Source organism: Anser anser, assembly GCF_964211835.1.
Source record: "Anser anser genome assembly, chromosome: 24".
NCBI classification, from domain to species: domain Eukaryota; kingdom Metazoa; phylum Chordata; class Aves; order Anseriformes; family Anatidae; genus Anser; species Anser anser.
Window position 1 is genome coordinate 3,000,827 of NC_139745.1, and position 20,659 is coordinate 3,021,485.

The 20,659-nt window shown below is 48.7% G+C and overlaps 1 protein-coding gene across 2 annotated transcripts in view; it reads left to right on the forward strand.

Annotated features, from left to right (window-relative positions):
• Nucleotides 1-13,791, forward strand: part of LOC310885991 (uncharacterized protein) — a 239,033-nt gene extending 225,242 nt beyond the window's left edge. For both annotated transcript variants that reach the window (XR_014575067.1, XM_083809973.1), the window contains exons 6-8: nucleotides 8,694-8,852; nucleotides 9,444-9,542; nucleotides 11,949-13,791. The gene's annotated coding sequence lies outside the window, so the exon portion shown is untranslated. The remainder of the gene's footprint in view (nucleotides 1-8,693; nucleotides 8,853-9,443; nucleotides 9,543-11,948) is intronic.
• The last annotated feature ends 6,868 nt before the right edge of the window (nucleotides 13,792-20,659 follow it).

Below are 20,659 nucleotides of genomic sequence, written 5' to 3' on the forward strand. Positions count from 1 at the left end.
CATATGGGACCAGGCGAGTTTCAGAGGTAATTAAAACTCTGCCTATGCAAAAGGCAGGATCTGATTATTTCCTTTCCAGAGCAGGCAGATTAAACCAGGAAAGTTTTTCACCACTTCTAAGAGTGCGGGGTTGCTTTGAATGGAGTTCATCATATAGCATATAATAAATAAAACTCTTCAGCTTTTTCTCTTACATTCAGAAAAAAAAGAAACTTTTTTACAGTCTTCTTCCTTGGATTTAAAAAGCAGGGCACATGTGCCCCCCCCGAGTACTGTTGCTCCAAAGCTCATTTCTTAGCTAATAGCTTTCACACCTGCTTAGTCTCCTCTTGGAAGACTTTTCTGTACCAAGACTCCATCCTACCTGAAACAAAAGCAACAACAGATGGGTAAAGAGGGTGAGAAATAGTAGAAAAGTCTCCTTTTTCTATAAAAATGAAATAAAATGTCTTGGTTACCTTTAATGTAGTTTATAACCAGGTCAGCATCTAATCTCACAGGCTGGCTGTGGGGTTGTGGTGGTCCACCTGGGATTCGGGCTCTGCACCACTCTTGGCTTTAGGCTCTGCCTGTTCCACATATTTCAAAGAGCTGACCTTTGTGGAGCTCCAAGGAAGAAGAAATTTGGGTAGAGATTCATAAATCCACCAAAGAGAAGAGGGGGGGAAAAAAGGATGACTATGATCTGAGCTGTGTTGGCATTGTTCTCACGGCTTCTGCATCTGAAGCCTGGCTGAAACCCTGAAGGATTTACCTTGGCTGGGGGATGTGGGTGGTGGAACCAGCCAGAGGGGTGAGTGCTGGCTTGTGGCTGGAAGGAAATGTGCCCAGTGTGCCTGTGGAGCAGCAACAAGACACAGAAGAGGCTCACTTGTCCATGGGAGAGGTTCCCCCAGTGCCCCTGAGATGGAGACATGCGTGCAGACTGACCAAGGCTTCCTTGTCCTGCCCTGAGAGGGGAAGCCCACGCACATTCGAGAGGAGTCAGGCCTCCGAACAGCACGCTTCAGAGCTTTTGGGGGTGGCAAAAGCCTTTGGCAAGGTCTGTGTGGACAAACTGCGCCCTGTAGGACACAGCAGCTGCTGGATCTTGATGTCTGTCTGTGGGAATAGTGGTGAAAGAGTCCTGGGGTGTGCTGGGCTCTGGGGGACAGCTGTGCAGAGCTGGGCAGGCTGAAAGACTCGGAGGAACATGGTCGGAGGGAGAGGAAAATAAACCCTTAAGGAAGAGGGGGATAAAATAAAATCAGTCGCTGAAGCTGTTTTTCTCCTGGCCACGTTCTGCAGCTCCGAGCGCAGGAGGGTTTGCCTGCAAATCCTACAGGAGTTTGCCAGCTGAAGCTGTGCCCGAGCAGCCCAGCTGACTGCGGTGCATGTGCAGGGCTGGAGTGGAGGTCTGGGTGCAGCCCACCACCTCCTGGAGGCTGAATCCTGCCAGCAGTGGTGGATTTTTAGCTGAAAATCAATGAGGAAAGAGGCTGGTTTAGGCAGGGACGCAGCAGCAGCATCAAGACTGCTGTCCCTGCTTCCATACCAAGGTCACTTTGTGCAGCTGAGATGCTTGGCTCTCACCTGCTCCTGGGCGTATGGCAGTGGTCTATGCGTCAAATGAGTTCCTGAGCTCTCAGTCCTATTCCTAGTGAAAACATCTCGGTCTCAAAGCTGGGGGCAGCTTTGTGAGCAGTGCTGGCAGAAGAGGACCAAAGTATGGGCTGACCATAACGGGATCACAAACCTTTCCACCCTTTCACACGTGTGTACCCTCCAAGTTGCATGCTGCAGGTTACAAATCCTGAATTAGGAGTCCCCCATGAAAATCCTGCCTGCTGGTCAGGTGAGGGTATGCTCCTCTGTGCCAATCTCCTCCAGGGCTGGGTGTGTTACTGGAAGGGGTGACTTGATGCAGAAATTACAGGGTGAAATGGCATGGCCCTTGTTTCAGAATAGGTTGAGCTAGCTGATCCTAACAGTCCTTTCTGGCTGCAAAATCTGTCTAGCATGTGTAATATACTTGCATATTTTATGAGATCATGGGTCTCTGTGTGTGTACTTAAACTGAGCACACGTATGCATGCATACACATTTTATTGCTGATAGGAAATGAAACCTCAGATTAAAAGACATTAACAAAGATAAAAAGTAACAGAATCTAATTTCAATTGTCTGTGGCAGGAACCCAATTTTCAAATGATAATTACAATAATTAAAAATTCCCTTATCAACTGAGACAAAAATGCTGCACATTGGCAGGCAGAGACGATGAACGCGGCAAGCACAGACTCCTCAATGCTAAAATCAATTTTCAGAAGTTCATACAAGCCCCGGAACAATTCCAGTTCTGTTGTCCTTTTTCCTCCTGGGGGAGAAAGAGACTTTCCTCATGCATGTACACACAAACTACAACCACCTTTTTTTTGTCTGCTTTATCCACAAGGTCATATTAGCTGGAACAAATATGAAAATCTCCTGTAAATGGAACTCTTTTCCTGTGGAAGTGGAGTAGGGGAAAAGTTCAAATCTGTCAGACCTTCCCAGTTTGGGCTTTACTTCTAATTACGAATTATCTTGTTTAGAATAAAGAAATGTATGTGCTCTGCTTTGGGGGAATTTGCCAAGGAAGGTTCTCAAAGCTTCTTGTGCAGAGCGCTGCTGCACATACCTCCTGATGCTTTCTTCTGTCACTGTCCCCACTGTGCAAGTGAACGTGAGATTGAAGTCTAAGTAAAATAAAAATCCAAGCACGCATCTGGAAAAAAAATTATTTTTTTCCCAGAGAAATCTCAGATTTCTGTGCATACACTTTGCAAAGGTAATAGCCTGCAAAATTTGGGTCTCCAGGTGTTTTTTCCACAGAATAGAAATATATTGCATGCTTTTTTTGTTAAACTGTGTTGCGATGTGCACAAACTAACAGGCACCCAGACCCAACTGATCGAGGTCAGTGACACCCTTGGAAAGAGAGATGGGACTTCAGAGAGATCCTGTTCTTCCCCCTCTGCATTTGCAAGGGGGCAGAAGAGGGGAGAATCGTCTGTGGCAGAGCTTTGCTCTCTGCAGGTTGCTCAGCCCAGGTCTTCAGGGAAGTTCTCACTTCAGCCTGATGGAGTTAGTCATCCCCTTGCCACAAACACTGGATCCAACATGATGTATTTATGAGCAGATGACAATTCTCAGTGCATGGCAAATGCATTAGCGCTCTTTAAGCAGTTGTAATTGTACCTAATTAGTCCAGAGAGTCCCCGAGCAGAAAGTTTGGCTCTGGAAGTCTTTCCAAACGTCTCCATCGTTGCGTGAGCATTTGACTTTGGGATTTAGGGCAGGCTGTGACTCCATTTTAAGTTCTTCTATTTGTGGGTGCTGGCTTTTGTGTTTTCTTTCTCATGATTCTGCAAATTCGTCCTTTCCCCTGAGTGGATGTTTGCACTATCAGTTCCTTACCCTGTGGGCTGGAACATCATAGAGTCCTCTGTCCAGCTCAGGAAAATCCTACAGAAAGGGTCTCATTCGGTATTGAACTGGGTGAGTTATTGGCGTAACTTCTCTAAAGCCACGTTAGGTTTTTTGTGGCTGGATTCTCTACAAGCAGGATTTTTACTCCTGGGATAATTTGGTTTTTAATGTAACAGTCAATGAGAATTTCATTTATCAGTGCGTGTACGGGAATGTGAAGGCAGAAAGCTGTGTTACCCAAGTTGTTTCCTTCCTGATTTTGAAAAAAAATGTGAAGGGGAACAGAAGGGAAAAATCACTGCTAGATTGAAGGTGGGCTGGCTCCAGGACTTGTTCTGCCAGGGGGTTTCTTGCAGGCTTTCTCTTTCCTCGCGAATAACCAACCTGGAGACAGGCAGACATGTTTCTGCCATAACTTTCCACCCACTTGAAATCAACCTGGAGCAAATATTTCCACAAGTATGTGATCGAGAGCAGCCAGCCGAGGGCACAGCAAAAAAGAGAAAGCAGCAGGAGGGGAGAGGGCTTGAAGCGAAGCAACTCAAGTTCTCCTAGGTGCATGGCTGTTAGTAACTTTTTTTCAAACTTCCCCAGATCTGACCTCAGTGGTGGGCAAAACCAATCTGGGGGGTAAGAGCAGGGTTTGTGCACAGCAGGAAGAAGTCTTTGATTTGGAAATGAGTGTGGTTTCCAACAGCAAGGAAGAACTTCCACAGCACTTAATGATTTTTGGTGATTCTTTACCCAGTAGCAGGACTTGTACACCACTATACCCAAAAGAGTTTGCATTTCCCCTCCAGTAGGGAAGAAAAAAACAGATGTGCAGTGCTGGCCCCATGCAGCAACAGAGCCCCTGTTGGGTGATGCAGTCAAATCCATCGAGCTTCAGCTACTTTTTTCCCTTGAGAGAGAGTTTCAAGTCACTACAGCCTTAACACCAGCTTTGGGATCTTCCTGCTGAGCAGCCCAAGGTGAGAGGACAAATGCTGCTGAGCTGCGAGGCTCCAATAACTGCTCTGTTCCACCAGCACCACGCAGGATTGCTGCCTTGGTGAGAGCAGCATTGTCAAAGGGAGCAGAGCTGAGGGTGACCTCAATTTCCCAGCTCCAATATTCAATTATTTCTGCAAGGAAAAGATCCGTTATTATTTAATAATGGCTGAAGCACTCCAAATTATTCATCAGCAGAGGAAGTGAGTTGCTGCGATGCACGGAAGGGATGCGGTTGGTGTTGGGGGGTGAGGTGCTCAGGGCCCTGCCGGAGGGAGAACTTTACTTCACCCAATGCCCATTCCCAGCACAGACCAACCAGCCCCTTTCTGGGGTCTTGTCCAGTCATGCAGCTTGGAGAAAGACTTCTTGTTCCTGCAGGTATCTTGGGTTTGAGCTGGTGCATCAGTTACCAGGAGGAGCCCAGGTGATAACTGAACCTGACCCTGTTGGTGGGTGATGCTGTGTTCTTCTGAGTGTTATAGGGTTGGGATCTGTGCCAGGTTATGAGCTCTTCTGTGAGCACATATAACCCATATCCAGGCAGCTCAGCTGGTGTTCCTCTTGTTCACCTAGGGATGCTGGAGGAAGCTTATTCTGCAGCGAAGGTCTCCCTGCTGGGTTGCACAAACAGCTCTGAACCCATGCTCTTTTCCCCAGTTGTCAAGAGCAAATGTCCCCGTTCTCAAAGAGCAAGAAATGGGGTTTCCACCTGGAGCTCCCTGAGTGGTATTTGCATGGCGGAACTGTGGTGTGCTGTGAGATGCTGCTGAGTTGGTGTGGGCTGGTGCTGCTGCAAGCATCCCCCACCCACACGTTGCAAATAATATTTTTCCACTCCAGTCAGAAGGTGAACCTGTAAAATGCTGGAAGCTGTTTTGTGAAAGTGCCGTACCTGCATGTTTGAAAAGGAAAAGCATCCTTGCTTGCATATTTAATTGCCAAATTATCATATAAATGTCACATTACTTAGGATGCCAGAACTCACTGATATTTTAAATGTTTCCATGTTTTAATTCCTTGCAAGTCAACCTTTGCAAACCTCATTACAAGGGGGAAAATCACTGATGGCATTTTCTTCACCATGTTTGGAGCTGAAGGGAGTTTCCTGAGACTTCCACAGAGATTTTTTCAACTGTTTTTTTATTTTTCCTTTGTAGTGACAGGAGCTCTTCCTATTGCTCCTCACTGGAATAAAATGGATTACCGTTAGCAAAAACCACAGAGTGGCAATGCCAGAACACGCTCGTGTATTTGGGTTAGTTTGCAAAATTATTTCTGCAAAACATCCCCAAAACAAACAGAAAAACCCATGCAGAGCTGAAAACCTTGGGGAGGCTTCATGTAAAGGAGCCTTCCATTTCAACACTCCCTTCAATTTTTTTGTAGGAACAGCTGTCTAAAAAGGATCAAAATGAAATATTTTTGAGGCAGCATAGGGCATTTTTTGACACTTCCAGTGCATTGGGAACTGCGTGCTTTCAAGTCAGTTTGATGCTTATGTTTATATTAAAACTTACAAATGTACAGTTGCTGCTGCCCCTCCATTCACTTCTGCACACGCCAAACCCCCAGGTCTGTGGTTCCCAGCACCTTGTAGCACCCTTCCCAGAGCTGTGCACTCAGCATCTATGGGAATCCTTTAACTGTCCTCAAGAGGGATGGAAATAGCTGTGCTCCCTTAACTCCCCTTTCCCAGAGCCTGGGACACCTCTGGGTGCTCACTTCCACCTCTGTAGTAAGAGCAAATGGCTCGGTGGCTGCAAAAGAGAGAGAAAATCCCCAGGAGGTCCTGCCAAGCCCTGTTCTGTGCAGGTCTGGTGGCTGGGACAGTCCTTCCTTACCTTTCTTAGCCACTTTAATGCTCCGTGTGAGGGGGAACAGCTGGGGCTGATCTGTCCTACATCCCCTGCCTCCAGTGCTGCTTTGGCAGCTGTGTTTCAGAGCTGGGCTGCCTGCAGAGCAGCAGATAGTTGTTGCCTCTGCAGAATTGTCTGAGCACGCTCCCATCTTCTGCTTGCAAAGGGACAAAGAATAGGAGAGTAGAGGCTGCTGTCCCAAAATCCTGCAGTGAAGCAGAGGAAGGGCTGGAAATCAGCTCCTGGTGCTCCGATGCGGGAGAAATGGCCATGGGCAGTGCCCAGGGAACTCCCAGGCCACTGCAGGGCTTTGCCCTCCACTCGGATCTCCATCTTCCCTCTTAAGCCCTTTCCCCATTGACAGCAGGGTCTTGGTTTTGTGCCATTTTGTGCTGCTCTTCCAGAGAGCCATTTCCCAGGGTAGCTTTAGGGCTGGAACGCCAGATCCCCAGCCTCTTGATGCAGCAGAGCTCCTGCTGATAGCCCTGCTCCTTGTGCCTTCTGGGTGCAAGGTGCTAGTAGACAGCTGGCTTTTCTAACCTGGTTATTTTGCCATTTTTGCCCGATTTTCTTTTCTAGCCTGAAATGGAGGAAACAAACTCATATCCACTAATCCAGACATTTAAGACTACACAGCCGAGGTTAATAATCCAGTGACATCTGAATTGCACATACTGTAAATAATCAGCATCCTTCTGAAGAGCTGCTGAAGGGTTTAAAACAGGCTAATTACAGAAATATGAAAGGGAAATAGCTTTGTTGATTCAGCACGTTGCTAAACAGAAAGACAATTCCATAAAAGACTGGGGGCGACTGCTGTGCAAAACCGTGCATATAACATGAATATATATGTATGCAATACAAAGTTTAGGAAACAAAGGTCTTATTTCTGCTTTGATATTTTTACCTTCCTAGCAATGACTGTATTTGCCACCTCCTTGAAGAGCAGAACAAGTTCAGGGTGCTGACAATTTTGGTTAAGATCTCTTAGGTTTCTTCTAAGGTCTGTCCAACTGGCTTGGATGTGCAGAGCAGAGCCCTTGACTGCTGGAGGCCTGGGGCTTGATCCCAGATCCCTGGGGTCTTCTGGACACCTTAATCAAGGCTCTTGGTTTGTTTGCTTCTTCTCCCACCTCTTGCTGAAGCCACCATGATCTCTTCTGCCTTGATATTAAGACGCTGGCCCAAGCTGCCCAGAGAAGCTGTGGGTACCCCATCCCCGGCAGTGCCGGGCTTTGGGCAGGCTGGGTTGTGGAAGGGTCCCTGCCCATAGCAGGGGGTTGGAGTTGGATGGGCTTTAATGCCTTTGTTAAGGAAGGATTTAGCCCTGTAGAGCCTGGAGGGGGGACAAGTAGGTCTCCATACAGTGATGGGCACTCTGATACCTGAGGAAGGGAATGTAGCTGTCAGAAAATGCCAACTATTGTCCTGAGATGTGGTGGACCCATGGAGGGTCAGACCCTGGCAGCAGAAAGGGGCCAGTGCTATGTTCTGTGGTGTCTTCAGCCCTGCGAAGAAGAGATGCTAAGAGAACTGATGGCCATAGCACAGAAAAATGAGGGATCCAGCCTCGCTCAAACTAAAACAAGCGGCTTTCCTGAGGGTTGACCCACTGTCGCCCCGGTGTCCCCAGCTTCTGGCTTCAGTTTGCACAGCCCTTACGCTGGCTTTCTGCCTTGGCCACGCTGAGCGATGCCGGCTGTGTGGGATGGTGCAGCTGTGGTTCTGCGTGATCAGGCTTCCTGAGGCAGTGTCTGTAAATGTGGTTAATTATTGCATAATGAATAATACATCTTTGTGGAAACCTCGTTTATAAAAAAAAGCTGCGTTATTCCTCCATGGCTTCTTCTCTCTCCCAAGCAGACTGTTCCTCCAAAGGAAGGTGCAGGGAGCTTGAGCTCACTTATTCTGGACAGGGAGCTTTACGCAGTCCCGTGAGGACAGGTCGGGGTCCATCCCTCCGTGGTGCTGGGGATCTGCTCCCTCTCAAACAGTGCAGAGCAGCAGCTCCCAAGGGGGGCTGCCTTTGCAGCCCATCCCTCCAGGACGAGGCAAGCAGCAGGCATGCGGTTGCCCTCAGGTTTCATATTGGATTATGGACGTAATGGAGCCCTGACATTTCAACCAAGAACTGAGACATTTTCAGCTGTGTGCAGGGGAAATTAAGGTCTCTGCACTCTCCAGCAATGATATCGCAAAGACCAGGAAGCCAGGGGAGGTTCGTTATGCCCCAAAAGCTGCGTGCAGAACTTCACATTACCGTTTGCCATTTCCATTTCTGGCTGTCACTCCGAAACGTTTGTATGAAGTAGAGAAAAGCAAGAAACAGGAGAGCTAGGGAAAAAAAAAAAACTTGCAAACGCACCTTCTTGGGCCCCTTTTATTCCTTCGCAGCTCCACCAGCTCCAGTAAAGGCACATCTGAGTACACAGATCTGGGTGAGAGCACGTGGCAAGTCCTTACGGCCCAGCATGAGAGCTCCGAGGGGAACAAAGAAAATGGTCAAGCAAGCCGCAGAAGTTCACGTAAGGCCACAGTGAAGCCAGACGGGGCGTAAGAACAGTATTTTTGATCATGACTATTTTTATTCAGTGTTACTGTAAAAGCCTCTTAATTACTGGAAAGTAACTTGTAAGAGGCCTTTTGGTGGAATGCTGCATTTATGCATTTGCAGGGAGCTACGTTATAAAATCTATTATGTGTAGGCTGCTATTCTTTGGACTAAAGGGAGAGGGAGGTGGGGACAGCCAAGGCTTTGTGCCTCTGTCTGCTATTGGATGGTCTAATGCTATCAGGGACCCTGGTGCTGTTGTTCAGGATGTGATTTTTGCATTTGCTTCATGGTCTAAATTCTGATGGGTGCTTTGTTCCTGCTGGTGGCCTCTGACTTGTGCTTCTGCCAGTGCAGCTTAATGTCCCTGTGCCCTTTGCACGGCATTTCTCTGGCCCGGTGCTTCCCTGGGAAGCTGCGTGGTCAGGGATGGATGTCCCCAAGGACCACGGATCGACCAAGGCCTTAGGAAGAAATTTGTCTTCCAACAAGGTTGTCTCGTAACTGCCAGTCCCAAGCACTTCATGCAGTACCAACTGCTTGGTAAGGATGTGTAGAGACAAAGCGAAGCAATCCTTGTCTTTTTTTCGGAGGTTTTACCCCTGCTGACTCATGAGGGAGCTCAGGGAAGACCCTATGGCCTCAGCACCATGCACCCCACTGCCAAGAAGTGTCTGGAACAAAGCCGAAAGGTGAGAAATACCTCAGCTGGGAGGGGGTGGCAGCCTCCTGGGAGGCCCGGCCAGCTCCTGTCCCCTCTCCTGGCAGGCCCTGCCACCATCCTGCAGCCTGAGCACTTCCATGGGTCTGTGCCAGGCGTGGGCCATTCTGTGTGCCTTGGTTTTTCAGCTGCCCTGACGTAGGTCAGGCTTTCATCTTGCATCAAAAAGGCAAAACGACCCTCTGGGAGCCCTCACCTGCTGCTTTCAGAGAGCCTCCGCTGCGCCTCCGGCTTCGTGATCTCAGCGGCAGGCTGTCTTCTTGTGGGAAATCATCTCTGTGTGGAGGGACGGGGTTTGTGTGGGACAGGGCCGTGTCTAAGAGAAGATACCTCTGTAAAATCAGAGATGCCCAGCCAGGCAGAACACGTGCTGTATCGTGTGAAAGTCAGGGTGGGAGCCTGCTCCAGCCAGGAGGCCAGGGTAGCCCAGATATGAATTGCAAAGAGAATGAAACTTTGATTTTCCTGTCAGCCGGTGTGCTCTGCACTCCTGGCACCCTGCTGATAAGCTTGTCTTAATGGTGATGGGCTACAAAGCTATATTGACCGCGTCTCCGGGCTGCCTGCCTCAAAGGGAAAGCTGTGCCTTCCCCAAGTTTTATGACTTGAAGCTGTCAGGGGACGAGGGGGAAAGCCGTGATGGATTCATTCTTCTGCCTTATCCAGTGGCTACACTGCACCTTCTGCAAATATCAGCATCTTGAAAGGCTTCAGAGAAAGAGTGAGCCCCCGATAAATTTCCAAGGCTTGCAAGGCTTTGTTGCAGGTGACAACGGCACATGAAAGAGCCTTTATTTTTCTGCCCCTGCTCGATGCTGTTGCTACTTTCTGCTCGCCTTCCTTCTGTCCTGTTCCCACTCTCACTTGTTTGTTATTACCGTTAATAATTTTTAATTGAGAAACTTAATTTTTGGAACTCACTTGAGCTGGGTGCTGCAGAAATTCACAGCATTTCATCTGTGCATTTCCTCCTCCCTTCTCCTATATCGCCGTCTCCCTTCCCCAGAGCAGCTCTCGGGGCCCTGCCCCAGCTCGAGGTGCCTTTGGCAGTACCCAAGCTGCCGGTCACTGCCCAGCTGTGGGAGATGTCCCAGCTTGGGGACACGGCGTGGGCACAACTCGGGACCTGGTCTGGGCAGCAGGATTGAGCTCCACAAGTCACAAACCAGGCCAGCTCAGCACTCAGGTTTAGAAAATGGGCTCGAGTTCATCCTGTCCCTTTTTTGGGTCTTAAAAACTTGCAAGCAGTCACAGGACTGCAGGACAAAAGGCTTTAACAAAAATAGGAATAAAAGCTGTGATGGCAGGAGCCTCTCAGCCCTGCTGTGAACTGGGGCAGGAATACTGCACGTGGTGCTGCTGGTGGCGATGAACACTCCTGGATGAAGCAGGCTGTCCCTCTAGGCACTAATTCATCAGCCAGAAGTTTTCAGGGACAGATCTGGGCTAGAAATCCTAACTGAAATAATTTGGTTTGAAGCCCTTGTTTTGCACGTGTGCGATGTACGGTGCTGTGTTTGGGGAGGGTTGCACGGGCTGGGTCGCTCCTGTACTGCAGTGTGCAAATTGCCTGCAAATTTTGTTGCTTCATTACTGGAGGAGGATCAGATGCAGGTTAAACAAATCAGGGCTCAGTGTCTGATACCTGCAGGAAAGTGAAAAGGACCCAATTCTGCAAAATGCTGAGTGCCTCCTCTGTGTTCTTTAAGTTTCCAGGGCACCGAGCTCTTACTGGCGTTGTGGTTTATGCTGCAGACAAAAGCCCTGATGCCATCTTGCTCTTTTTTTTTGTTGTTGTTCAAATGCTATCCCTGTCTAAAAGGAGAGGTGATTCCTGGACCCCAGTGGAAATGGAAAAAACCAGAAGCAGAAGGATTTGTTTTGTTTTCCATTCCTGAAAGCAGCTGGCATACAGCAAGCCTGAGGCTGGCCCTGCAAAGAGGTTTGGGGCATTTGGTTCCTGTGAAGCCTCAGGGGCCTGTTTGGCACTGACAGGGTCACAAGTCCCAGGTCCACATCTGTTTATGGCTGGTCCAGGTCCATCTTTTTGGTTGCCCGGATTTGTTCTTTAAAAATCCATGAGGCTTTAAAGCAGTTTCAGATCCTGTAAGGAGGATTTGTGAGTGGGAAGTGCTTTTAATTTGGATAGATTAGTGTGAACTGTGGGTTTTCTCATTGGATGTGTCCTGTAAATCTCTTGCCTCTTGCTTTTTTTTTATGGAGGGGAAAAAAAGTGGAATATAACCCCAGCACATCTACTTTAACACATGCAAATCCATCCCTGCCATCTACTTGAGAATAAAACCGAACCTCAGATTAGAGCAGTTCCAAAATCAAACCTTTTCCTTTCTTCCTCTCACACTCGCTTTCCTGGCAGGTTTTATTCACCGGCGCAGGGGCCGTGCCTCCTGCTCTAACACAAACACCATAAATCCAGCTCGCAGGAGCCGGGCTCACTCCCTCTGCAGCCCGGCCTCGTGCTCCAGCGCACAGCAGCGATCGCTCCCGGCAGCGCAGACGTCAGCGCGGCGCTCGTGGAGGCGATGCGGGAGCTCCTGTAAAGCCGGGTACACGAGCCCTTGGAGAGGAGGCAGGTGGATGTAACGCCACCAGGACTCATCCAAGGCAACGGAGCTGTCCGGTTTTACACCGACAGAGCGTACGGCCCTCGGTGCTTGATACCAGATGGTATTTTATAAGCACTGGAATTATTTAGGAGCACAGCTATTACCCCTGCACTAATGAATTACAAATAACTCCTCCAGGAAAGACCCTTTGCTGACTAAGAAACATGTCCCTCAGATAAACTAACTGTTGAGGTTTAAAGGGTCAGCAATTTTTTAAAAATGTTTTATTCCTAGTAAGTTAAAGGGGCCCCGGAATATCCCACTTGCCTCATTAGCGAATATTACCCAATTTTTCTTTCATAGTGTAGCAGGGGGGAAGAAAAGCATATAAAATAAACACCTGGCAGGAGTGCATAATCTGCATAAATTCAAGCAGTTACACTCTTGACAGGAAACCAAACCAAAATGAGACTTTTGAAGCAGGCATCGAGGCCTCTGCAAGGATTAATTTTCATGCAGAGAGTGCATGGCTGGGATTTTAAAAAGCAGCCTCGCAGATCCTGGTGCTCGGTTCCCTCCGGATGCGCCAGCTGCCTGGTGCAGCTCCCCCAGCTTTTCCAGCTGCAAGTCACCAGCAAAGCAAGGGCAGCTCCCCCCTCGGCGGGTTGTGGCTCCCGGAGCTGCGTGGCATTGTCACACCGTAGCTGTAGGTCCCCAGCTGGTGTCACTTCTCCATCAGCATCGAGTACTGCAGTGACCAAGCAAGCACACCTGCATGCTGCAGTGGTTTGCAAGCCGTGGTTGCCTCTGCTAGCTGAGAGTCACAGAAGGACCGGTGCAGGAGGGATAGGACACTATATTTTATCCTATAAGGTTTCTATCATTTCCTTCTGCACAGGAACCCTGTAGTTTCCCAGAAAAAAAAAAAATGCTTTGCCAAAATATTCGTGCAAATTCACATCCAGCCTCTTCAGAATATGGCGTAATGCAGTGTCTGCCCATTTCCAAGCTTTGTTTTGTCTGGCAGATGTTGTGGATTAGGAGATAACCCAGATCAGTGCACCTGATCCCATGCTCTGGATTGAGCAATGCTTAGTGTCATCCTATGTAATGCCATGCTGGAGACCGTGCTGAGGGCTTTCTGAGCCCTTTCAGTTCCCTTTCTTGGCAGGAGTGCTCTCTTCATTTGCATACATTCCCTTACCTTTCCAGCTGAAGGAGGAGGAAAAAGGAGTGGGAGAGATGGAGGGTAGGTGTATGAGCTATGGGAGGTGGCAGGAAGGAAAAAAGATTGATTTTAAAGGCACGTGTCCATTAGGCAGGAGAAAAACTGAGGCACAGTCCTAGAGCAGGCTCGGAGGAGTCCTCACCTTACCAGGAGCACTCACAGCTTTTCTCCAGGTTTTCTCCCATGCTCAATTACCTGAAAATTAGGCCCATTGTAAGATGCTTCAACAGTATGAGTGGAGGGGGAAAATGCAGAGGGATTGTCTTTAAAAGGGAAAATAAAAAGAGTAAATTTTTAATGCTCAATTAATTTTAGGTGCCAAACAACGTATTTGTAACAGAGCTGGTCTCATCAGAATAATGGAAAATCCATGCTCTGAGACATCAATTATTGATAAGGGTTAACGGGGCCATATCCGTTCAGGATGGCGAGCAGTGTTGTTGCTTTTCCCTGCACATTTAGTTTTCTGCTTCTCTCACTCCCTCTTTTCACCCTCTAACCCCACCGTTACAAGCCATCCCCTCCCCGGACCCCCAGTTCTGCTGGCAATTTTACCATGGGAGAGACTGATTTATCCCCCCCAAAGAGGTGCAGTTCAAGGTGTTAGAGTGCAAACCAACACGTTAATAATCTAAAAACATAAATCCAGCAGCCTGATGTGTTTGAGCCCAAGTCAGGAGACTGAATTTAAGATCATGCATTGAGGTGGAGTTATATGGGCCTGAGAAACCCAAGGCAAATAGATTGCTTTTTTATTATCATCATCTTTTGTCTCCAAACAAGAAAGCTAGAAACCAGCAAGAAAAGAAAAAGGAGTGCTGAGATTTTGTCACAACTGCAGACTCAGCCTTGAATTATAGAAACTCTCATGGAAAAATACGCAGTAATTGTTTTGCAGCAGAATTAGGAATGATCACTCTGAGATCAGCCCCACAGGATCTTGACACTCACTGTGCTTTGAAAGCCAGCAAAGAGGGAACAACTCTGGAAGATCCTAGTCCTGGGATTACGTATTTCTCTGCAAATGCCCTGTAGGATGGGGTCCTTTGAGTCTGCCATCACCTCCAGGCCAACCTCCAGCCAAGCTGAATGTGTAATAACACTTCTAGGTCTTCAATTTTGCAGCTTTAAGCCTAATGTTTTCATTCACCTTTGAATAGTTTCCCATCTGCAAATATCAGGGGAAAGGCAGGGCATTATGACAACTAAACGGCAATTTCTGCCAAGAATCTCCTCTCCTTCACTTGGTGATGTGATTCAGCAGGAGCAAAGCAGTTATTCCTCTGCAGCAGGCTTCAAAAGACCAGGAAAGGTTGGAGCCAGGGCGCAGAGGAACGGAGCTGGCTGGTGTTTGGGGCACCTAGGTGAGGAAGGGAGGTAGGAACGTGCTCCAGGGATGTTCCCAGGCTTGGACCATCTGGGAGACAGGATGACAGAGGAATGTTTCCCAAATAACATCACAAAACAACAGAAGTCATCAACCCAGCAGTCAGCAGCAACTCCCTGCTACACCAGGCACCTCTGCTTGCCCAGCCCCGTTTGCTCTGATTGTTTCATGTTTCCTTTTCCAGGCAGCAAAATTCTCCCAGTTGTGGCTTCTTCAAGGCAGGGAAGGAAAGTTTTTCTTCTCTCCATATTCAAAAATCCCTATCTGAACAAAGACGAGGACAAATTCATATACAGAAATATCGTCTTGCAATTAATCATAAAAACCAGCATAATGTAGTAATGATTACTTAGCAAGACTGAACACCCACTCTGTTCTATCTTCTTTTTGTCATGAGTTGGACAATTTTCAACTGTTAATAGGTAAAGCCTAGTTTTCAATAGCTCTGACTTCCTTTTTTATTTTTCTTATTAAAAAAAAAAAAAGGAAAGAATTGTTCTTTTCTCAATTATTACACGTCCCAGTGGGTTTTAGGCATTGATGGCTGCTCTCACATCACTTGCTGGGTACATATTTGAAAACCAAAGCAGGTAGCTGGTAGGAAATTTTGAATGCCCCTGACCTCTGTGTTAGATGAAAACTCAAAGTTTACAGTGCCACTGAGTCATTACTTGTCTGGATCAACACCAGCAGACCCAAAATAGTCATATGGGACTTCTTTGTGTTTGGTGAGGGAGTGAGAAGGCAGAAGTGGGGAAACAACAGGGATTTTTTTGCCAGATCGTGAAATTCAGGGCTGTGATATTGCTGTGGCCCTCAGTGGTTCCTCTCTTCTGCGCCGCTCTGTCATTCTGCAAGCTGGGTTTCCTGGATTTTATTCATCACTTGTAAACCATCCAAGAATAAATGCCATTATTCTGGACAGAGAGCGCTTTGGCTGAAAGGCTGCATTTTTTATTTGTGTCTGTGCAGTCCACAAATAATAAATAAAGCCTTGGATAATTTAGCTTTAATTATGCTCCCTGCTTTCATTGCTTTGCCATGTCCCAGGTGTGCCAGGTCCGTCCCCCTCTTTGGCTTCTCCATTCCCAGAGAAGCGCACACCTCACGGTGCACCCTCTGATGCACCCCGCTCTTGCCTTGCCCCAGCCTGGAGGTAACGGGGCTGGCTTTGGGAGCACCAAGAAGAGCTGCTCAGGGTTGTTGCTGGCCTTTCCCTTCTCTTCCTGTAGAATTTGTCTTGGTTTTCAACATCAGAACCGTTCACGGCAAAGTCAATCTCAGCTTATCTTTCCCCCAAAAAATAAGGGAGCGTGTGACACGTTTGAAATAACACTTTTGGACCTGTTTGAAATGAAAAATATTTTCTCTGAGGGTCAACGTTAATTTCCATTTAGAAACTTAGCTTAAAAAGTAAGAGGAAGAAAACAGGCTGACATCAAAAGAACCTCTCTAATGCAGGGATGCGCCCTGCGCTGACCCAGCTGGGAGGGAGGGGCTTTGGTGGCTCCTTTTTTTGGTCTCTCCATTGGTGGGGCTTTTCCTCTGCAGCAACGACATTTGCAGATCCAGGAGAGCTAATCCAGCTGGCAAAGCTCTGTGTCTAACCAGAGATGGTGCAAACATCCCTTTCTTTAGGGGGGAAATTGGTGATTTTCCCTTCCCTCAAGTCCATGGCTGTAACACTGGGGAGCGGGCTGAAACCATTGGGTGCAGCAGTAGAAATGAGGAGTGCAGGTCCTGGGTACCAAGCTCACGTTTTCCAAGAGAAATACTTTGCGGTTTTCCCTCTCGCAGTCAGCCATTTGGCTCACCCCGCACTTTGGGAAGGCTTCCAGGTCCCCTCAACAGAGCGCTCCCTGTCCCCAGCTCTGTCACCTTCCCTGCCTGGCTTTGTGGGCGGCTTTGTCCCAGAGGAGCGCAGCTGTCGTGGTCGCTTGCAGATCAAAATCCTCTCTTCGATGTGAGCTGGAGTCCGAGCCATGAACTGCATTGAAAATGAGGACCGTGACCTGAAACTGGCACAAGCAACAGCCCAGGACTCTGTGGTGGAATCTGAGCCCAAATCTGATGTCCTTGCAGCAGCCTGAACCGAGGATGGGCACGCAGCCACTGCAGCAGTGGCAGTTTGTGCATCAGCTAAATAATTGTGAATTTGTATTTAAGCCATCTCTGAGAAATATCTCAAAATAGATCCCAGAATGATGCCTGAGAGATGTTTCCATCACTTAAATATGAAGTCCGAGCGGTGCCTCTGGCTGTCCCATGTGGATGGAGTCACAGAACGAGGGGGGGACCCCGGTGCCATTTGTCACAGGGCTCGTTTGCTGCCTTTGTGCACAGCGGGGTGTTCACGAGGTGGCACTTGCTGGCCATAATGCTCAGACGATGATCCAGCTGACACTGGGGTGGCCCAGCCGGGTGGCACAACCCTGGCCACAGGCACCAGTCTCAGGCTGAGGTTTGTGCCTCACCTCTCGCTCGTGCTTGGGGGGTTAAGCAGAGGCTACCTGGCTCAGCGGTGCTGTGCTCACCCATTCACAGGCTCCCAGTTGGTCTGAGAGGGGTGGGTTTATGTCACACAAAGGTTCCTAGACAGATTTTGCATGTGATGGAGAGATCTTGGTGTGCAGCAAGCTGCACCCTATTTAGCATCATGTGGGAAGCCCCAGCTCCAGTCCCAGCTACTTCATCCATAGACTCAGAGCAAACATCTGGAAAACACCCGTCTACCTTCTGGACCTCAAGTTCACCTCTCAAAGCTCCCTTTTCGTGGCTGGGCCATTTTCATGTCCGTGCCCTCGGTGGGCCAGCGCCAGGACACAGCACCGCAGCTGGTCAGCATGGACCCAGGCTCCACCTGGAAACCCTCAGCCTCGCCTTGCCCGTGGCCCAGGGGAGCAGAGAAGTTTTATGGGTCAGGTTGTGAGTGCTGGGGGATAGGGCCTGTCCCTAACTGTGCTTCAGTAGTATCAGGCCCAAACTCACCCTATCCCTGCCCTTTTAATGAGCAGGGACTGTTCAGTGAAGAGGGCTGGGCTGGCAATAGGGTGCTTGTGAGCTGCTTCTTGGGAGCTGATCCCCTCCACGTCAACCCTGTTATTGGTTATTTCAAGGTAATATTATTCCAGCACCTCCATCTAAACAAAATGAGCCTTGAATAAACATAATAGTAAACTTCATTCTTCAGTGGTGCTATGCCATGCCTTTAGCAGTCAATTCCCCTAAGGAGGCATCTCTTCCCCAGCATGCTTTATATAAACCTTAAATTTACATCTCTAGTTAAATAGCAGCTTCCAAGACTAAAGCTTCAGTCTCTAGTGACAATGAATAGAAACATCTCCCCCATTAAAATTTTCATCTTTTTTTTTTTTTATCTGATGAGAAACTGTGCTGTGCGGGCAGTTTTATAGGTTTCCCGAGAGGTGGTCAAGCTACAGCATTAAATCTTTGCCGCGTCAGGCAGAACAGCCACTAGAGATGGTGCTTAAACACCACCTCCATTCCCCTGCTATTAAAAAAAAAAAAAAAAAAAGCCTTCCCTGCTGGATCACAAGCAGGAGACCAAAACCAGCACCTGCCTTGCATCACGCAGGAGGGGAGCAGTGTGCAGAACTGGGTGCTGCAAATCCACCTGGGTGCTCCCTGCTGCTGCCCCCACCTGCTGCGTGACCACCAGCAAGTCGTCTTGTCTCACCTCCCAGAGCACATCTTTCTCCCTTGTTTATTTAAATGATAAATGTGCCAGAGCAGGGACTGCCTCCCAGTTCACGTTGACCCCCGGTGTGATGCCAGTAACACCAGTGTGCTGCACATACAGCAGCGCCTGGCCCTGCTCCCCCTGCCTCGGGGCAGCATAATAATAATAAATGTTGGTAAAATAACATTGCTTATTGCTTAAACAGAGAAAGCGCAGTGCTGCAGAATTAAAGGCTCTTATCCCCCCTGTAACTCACCTAGCTTTATGGAGCACATATGGCAGCCCGGCCACCCACTGCTCAGCGATTTCAGCAATCCAGGAGCGCGTCGGGGCGGGGAAGTGAATTAAAGATGAAGTGGCAGCTGGAACTGTGAAGTTCCTGGCTTAATATCATTTTCGGAGGAGTTCTGTGCATTTGATAATATGTGCCATGCACATGGTTATTTCCTTGAATTAGATAACAGTAGATAACACAATGATCCTAATCTCCCCCCGTTGCTTGAAACCTGGCATTACACATCGGCAACAGAGTCCCTGCTTATCTGCTCCACGATGGCTTCCTCGGGAGCTCTCACCGGCAGCTCTCTTTATTTAGATATTGCCAAGATTGCTGCGGATGGAAATGAGTGTCGGCTGGCAACCCGCGCAGCCCGCAAGGTGTGAGGCTGGAGATACCGGCCCTGGTGCTGGAGGCAAGCTCCTGCCCGCTGCAAAACACCCGCGGGCTGAAGGGGGCTGTAAGGGATCGGGGGGCGAGGGATGGCAGCCCAGGCTGTGCCCCCAACGGGGCACACGAAGGGCTGGGGGGCTCCCGGGACATTGCCGACCCTGTGAGGATCTGTCTCGTGTTATCTAGGTGAGATCGGCTTGTCCTGGCCCCACTTCAAAGCACCGAGAAACCCCAGGCTTTTATGTACTCGTTTGTTTATGTATTTGTTTGTTTATGTACTCGTTTGTTTATGTATTTGTTTGTTTATGTATTTGTTTGCCCTTTTCCCCAGCAGCCACCTGGGATTCTGGCTCGGGAGCAGAGCTGTGCCGGCACTGCACCGGGGGCAGCCCCTCCTCGATGGCAGCCGGAGGAGACGTTTGCTTGTCCCACCCGGGGGACCACGACACCCACATGATCCCATCCATCATGGGGAGCCTTTTGCAGTGATGTCAGCGCAGACACACACACGGTTTGCTGCTCTCCAGCTAAAAGCTACCTGACCTATCAAGCTACAGCTATCAAGACCTGTAACATTTACACCTGCTCTTGGAACAGATCATGGGGCAGGAGGGCATTAAAAGTAAAGGTAAATCCTTTACCATCATCTCCTGATTGGAAATGCCATTCAGAAACGTAATAAGCGAGTAAGTTACCAGGTTTGTAGAGAAAAAATCCAGCTGGCACCTCCTTGTCTTTTGGCAAAGCACAGGACCTCGCTGCCCATCACCAGCCCCTTCCCAACCACAAGCAGCCCTCTCCTCCAGACGAAGGAGGATGCACGGCCTCTCTCTCTCTGTCTCTCTCCCAGGCACACAGGGTAGCAGAATTCTGGTATTTATGTATCGTTTTTCCCTGCTGGCATTTAATGGGCGTTTTAGTAGCACAAATAGAAAATGCTGCATATTCATCTTCCATGTCACAGGCACCGAGATGGAGAGGAGTGAAGGGAGAAGCGCCTCGGGCTCATTGTACCAATCTTGTCCTCGGCAGCAATCTCCAAGATGAAGAATAACTTAATTACCGCATATCATTTTGTCTCCTTTATTTGCTCTTTGTTGCTCTCCCCCAATGCCCGTGCCCACTCTGCCACAGGAGCGGCAGGCAGGCGAATCGCGGCGTGATTAAAACACCGGTGGGCTGCCGCTCCCTGGCCCGCCTCGAGCTCCTGTGGATCACAGCTGGATGGCAGGAGAGGGGCGATAAAATACGGGCTGGACCTCGAAAGATAGAGAGCTGAAACCCTTTGTAGTGGCAGGGGTGTTGATTTGGCAGAGCAGCAAGCAGTCAGTGATGGGCCGGCCATACCGGAGAAGGGCAAGGGGATCGTGTGTGTGTGTCTGTGTTGGTCAGTTTGCTTCAGGAAGAGTGTGGGCACTGAGTTCATTTGGATAGAAAAGAGCAGTTGAAGTCAGGAAGAGCGATTTTTTTTTCCCCACCTCCATCTCAGAGATGGGAATCAGCATTGATCTGTATGGGCTTTCCTTTTGAGCCAGC